A 5,650-nucleotide genomic window follows, 5' to 3' on the forward strand; every position below is an offset into this window, starting at 1 on the left:
GTTTTTTGTTTCATAAATTTGAAACGAAGTCGAGTTCAGGTCAAAAACACAAAGTTTCAGGTCGAAGATGAAAAATAAAAACAGTTTGTGTTTTATTGATCTGAAACTCATCACAACAAATCAACAGGAAGTTTCTTCAGCTTCACTCGTCTCTTCACGGCAAAAACTGGAGTTCAGTCGCTCAGGTCACAGGAGGAGGAGAGGAGGGGTGGAGGAGGTGAAGGAGAGGTAGAGGAGGTGACGAAGGAGTAATGGAGGAGGTAAAGGAGGGATGAAAAAGTGATGAAGAAGAGATGAAGGAGGTGTAAAGGAGTGATGAAGCAAAGATGAGACAGATGGAGGAGTGATGAAGGAGGTGAAGGAGGGATGAAGGAGAGGTAGAGGAGTGATGGAGGTGAAGGAGAGGTAGAGGAGGTGTAGGAGTGATGGAGGAGGTGAAGGAGGGATGAAGGAGAGGTAGAGGAGGTGAAGGAAGGATGAAGGAGTAATGAAGGAGGGATGAAGGAGAGGTAGAGGAGGTGAAGGGGGGATGAAGGAGTAATGAAGGAGGGATGGAGGAGAGGTAGAGGAGGTGAAGGGGGGATGAAGGAGGGATAGAGGAGAGGTAGAGGAGGTGAAGGGGGGATGAAGGAGTAATGAAGGAGGGATGGAGGAGAGGTAGAGGAGGTGAAGGGGGGATGAAGGAGTAATGAAGGAGGGATGGAGGAGAGGTAGAGGAGGAGTGATGGAGATGAAGGAGGGATGGAGGAGGAGGTGAAGGAGTGATGAAGGAGGGATGGAGGAAAGATGAGAGACAGATGAAGGAGGTGTAGGAGGTGAAGGAGGGATGAAGGAGGTGAAGGAGAGGTAGAGGAGGTGTAGGAGGGATGAAGGAGTAATGAAAGAGGGATGGAGGAAAGGTGAACAAGGGATGAAGGAGTAATGAAGAAGAGATGAAGGAGGAGTAGGAGGTGAAGGAGGGATGAAGGAGGAATGGAGGAGAAATGGAGGAGTAGTGGAGGTAACGGAGGGATGAAGGAGGTGAAGGAGTGATAAAGGAGTAATGAAAGAGGGATGGAGGAAAGATGAACAAGGGATGAAGGAGGTGTAAAGGAGTAATGAAGGAAAGAAGAAGGAGGGAAGGAGGTGAAGGAGGGATGAAGGAGGGATGGAGGAAAGATGAGAGACAGATGAAGGAGGTGTAGGAGGTGAAGGAGGGATGAAGGAGGTGAAGGAGAGGTAGAGGAGGTGTAGGAGGGATGGAGGAGTAAAGGAGTGATAAAGGAGTAATGAAAGAGGGATGGAGGAAAGATGAACAAAGGATGAAGGAGTAATGAAGAAGAGATGAAGGAGGAGTAAAGGAGGTGTAGGAGGTGAAGGAGGGATGAAGGAGGAATGGAGGAGTAGTGGAGGTAACGGAGGGATGAAGGAGGTGAAGGAGTGATAAAGGAGTAATGAAAGAGGGATGGAGGAGGTGTAAAGGAGTAATCAAGCAAATATGAGGGACAGATGAAGGTGAAGGAGGGATGAAGGAGATGAAGGAGGGATAAAGGAGGTGAAGGAGGGATGAAGGAGATGAAGGAGGGATGAAGGAGGTGAAGGAGGGATGAAGGAGGGAGGAGAGGTAGAAGAGATGAAGGAGGTGAAGGAGGGATGAAGGAGGTGAAGCAGGTAGAGGAGGTGAAGGAGGGATAAAGGAATGATAAAGGAGGGATGAAGGAAAGAAGAAGGAGGGAAGGAGGTGAAGGAGTGATGAAGCAAAGATGAGAGACAGATGGAGGAGTGATGAAGGTGAAGGAGGGATAAAGGAGGTGTAAAGGAGTGATGAAGGAAAGAAGAAGGAGGGAAGGAGGTGAAGGAGGTGAAGAAGGAGGGATGAAGGAGGTGAAGAAGGAAGGATGAAGGAGGTGAAGGAGTGATGAAGGAGGGATGAAGGAGGTGAAGCAGGTCTCAGTGGCATCGTGAGCTGAAGCCTCGACGACGGGAACAGGAAGTGTTTCCAGGGGGACGGTGAAGGGGGACGGACCTGCTGGGACTGAAGGTTCAGTCGTTCCATTTTCTGGTCACTATGACGACGTGTGTGTGTTTGTGTGTTTGTTTGTGTGTATTTATTTTCTTCAGCTGGATAATAAAACAATAATAATAATAATAATAATTGAATAAAAGTAAATCTAGTGCAAACAGGAAGTGATGTCATAGTTCATTGTGATGTCACCGGGATAAAAGTGACAGAAATAAACGACTTTAAAATATTCAAATAGTTTAAATGAGATGAAAAATAATAAAAACAATACTAATAATGTTATAAAGTGTTGAGGAGTGAACGTCACATTTTATTTTCAGTGTCGAGACAGAAAAAGAACTGAAAGTGATTTATATTAAAGGTGTTTTCAGAACGGTGCTGCGTTCAGGTGACCGCCGTAAAAATCTGAACTGGAGGGAAAAAAGATCGAAGAGCTACGGAAACGTACTGTATTCACTTTTTCACAGATTTTTGGAGTAATTCATTTTTTTTCCTGTTTTTCCGAGTCATTTTTTTCCCGACTCAAAATCCCGCAAGAAACTCCCACCTGCGAGTAACGTGAGGACGGATTTCAAAATAAAGCTGCTTCATCAGACTGCTCTGGTTTTCTCTGAGGTGGAGTTGTGTAAAAACAGTTTATCTCCTCTCAACATCAATCTGGACTTACAGGGAACACCGTGACAGTGACTGCGTTTACATGCACTTCAGTACCCCGATTTCAATCGGGTTTTTTAAGTACCCCGAATTTGTGTTTGCGCATGTAAACACCATTTCCCGATTCCAGAAATCGGGATAAGCTCATATCCCGATTTTGAGAAACCCGATTTTGCTGCCCGGAGAACTCCGAAAGAAGCCAGGATACTGGAGCATGTAAACACAGTACCCCGATATCTGAAAGCTGCTCAGCCAGCTGACGTAACTGTTACCATAGATACGTTACATAACAAAATGGCGGCGACAACAAGAGCGCATTCTGGAGCGATGAGGAGACTATTACGTTTTTTTGTTAGTTTTTTTCATGCGAGAAAGTCACTGTTTAGTCCCCCAATGTGCGGTCGGTTTATCCAAACGACGGCTGTTTACAAGTTTGCTACGACGTTTTTGGGAGGAGTGAAGCTCCCCGTGTGTGAGCTGTGACCGGGACATCACAGAGGCAGCAGCCGGTCTGCAGAGCTGCTCAGCCGGCCAGACTACTCCGTCACCTCGGGAGAGAAGACGGTTGTTAATTAACTTACCCGTAGGTTTTAGATGTTTACTGCTGACAGGTTATATTATTTTTAGGAGATAAATGCTGGTTTCATTGATGAAATCTAACAGTTGTGGCAGTTGCCTTAGTTTGTTTGAATGAAAAGTGAAGCTTCATGTGTGTATTGGACAGAGCAGCGCTGCCTGGAGGCTCTGTAGCCTAACGTGTGTACAGAAATCACCACTTTTACATCAATAAAAGCATGTTTTACAATGAACCGATCAGTCTGCATTGAATTTACCTTTCTTTTATTAAGTTATATAACATGGCAGCATTTTTAATTTGTAAATTTTCGGACCTATATTTCCTAGTAGTTGTGCTTCCTGTTGTAAATAATAAACATGAATGAAACACACATATGTACGTAAGACGCAGTAATCAGAAACCGGGATACTGTATTTATCATGTATACAGGGAAACTGAATAACCGGGGTTCTCTAACTTCATGTAAACACCATACCCCGAATTTGATCAATAATCGGGGTACTTAAAAAACCCGATTGAAATCGGGGTACTGAAGTGCATGTAAACGCAGTCAATAAGAAACATGTGTTGGTTTTTTATTTTGAAAATCTAGTCTACATCAGCCGACAGCGTTTTGGAAGGTGACCTTTATTTTGAAATCCGTCCCAACACACTGTTACTGAAGTTTCCCTGTAGCACAAAACAAGACCGGGAGAGATCGACTGTAGTTTCTGAAGTGGAGCATTTACACATCATGGATCCAATAGATGTAATAGATCCATGATGAAGTGGAGGTTGACTTGACCGCAGTGGTTAAAGGAATAGTTCACCAAAAAATGAAAGGGCCGGACACAAAAACGTCCATAAAGCTACACAACAACCATTTAATATTCCTCCACACCGCCCGTCCACTGCAATCCAAGTGTCCTGAAGGGAGATAGACAAGAGTTTGGACTGCTTAGGCTGTAAAAATGTCCTAGATTACGTTGTTTCCAGTAAAAAATGTCCTAGATTACGTTGTTTCCAGTAAACCTGGACTATCTCCCTTCAGGACTCTTGGATTGCAGTGGACGAGCAGTGTGGAGGAATATTAAAGGGTTGTTGTGTAGTTTTATGGGCGTTTTTGTGTCGGGCGCTATTATTACTCTCATATAAAGTTTTGGTTGGACTAGGAACCGGCCTCCCGGGTCTCCAGATGACCTTTGAGGATTAAAAAACTACTCCAGAGTATTCATCAGCATGAGATGAGGGAGAATTTCATTTTTTGGTGAACTATTCCTTTAAAGTTTAAAGGAATAGTTCACCAAAAAAGTTTAAACGTTACTTAAAGGTGGGAGCTTCTCGTGGGATTTAGAAATCTTGTTTTCTTTCAAGTGAATGCAACACGCTACCGTACGCTGCTGCTGCTGCTGCACGTGTTTAAATAAAAGAAAGAAACATGAGGACGAAGTGCAGAGGGAGGTGTGTGTGTGTGTGTGTGTGTGTGTGTGTGTGTGTGTATGTGTGTGTGTGAGTGTGTGTGTGTGTGTGTGTGTGTGTGTGTGCGGTACACAGCGTGCCTCCTCTAAATGTCAGTGTGTTTATCTGTTGTTTGTCCGACAGAGTGAACGACCTCTAGGCTGAAATAGCTGCAGCACCGACACACACACACACACACACACACACACACACACACACACACACACACACACACACACACACACACACACACACACACACACACACTCACACACACACACACACACACACACTCCTCTCTATTGGTGGAGGAGAGGGGGAGTGTTGCTGGGCAGCAGACGGCCTGTCAATCACAGTTCAGTCATTATACATTCATATAGACCGAATCTCCTTGTTGTTTACATTCTACTTCCTGGTAGAAAACCAGCTGTAATGTGAATGAGATCAATAGTAACGAACGAAAGTTTAGCTATATATCATATTTTTCACGTCCTATCACCGTTTAGACAAATCTGAAATGACTGAAGAAACATTACTATTTCTGTGTGTGTGTTTTGTGTTGCTATGTGTTGTATTTATTCAGTTTGGGGGAATCACCGTGTCTAGAAAGCATCAGTGGCTCAGCTGACAGGGGCAGCTAACGGTAGCTAAGCTAACGGTAGCTAAGCTAATGGTAGCTAAGCTAACGGCGGTAGCTAAGCTAACGGTAGCTAAGCTAACAGCAGGACGTCAGCTGTTAAAACCCTCCCGTTGTGGGACACGACATGAAACTACTCCAGTTAGCTCAGTCATGTTGGAACTCAGATATCCGCTGGAGAAAATATTTTTTCATGGAGCGTTTATTGAGTCACTGAGTTATTAAAGTTAAACAGGTAGCTAACCGTTAGCCCAGCTAATCTATGATAACCATGACTAATTACAAAAATGTGCACACAGAAATAGTAATGTTTGTCCAATCATTGGTTTTATAAACTTTACAA

The sequence above is a fragment of the Trachurus japonicus genome, chromosome 19, assembly GCF_045865225.1.
Source record: "Trachurus japonicus isolate A0001 chromosome 19, Traja_1.0".
Lineage (NCBI taxonomy): Eukaryota > Metazoa > Chordata > Actinopteri > Carangiformes > Carangidae > Trachurus > Trachurus japonicus.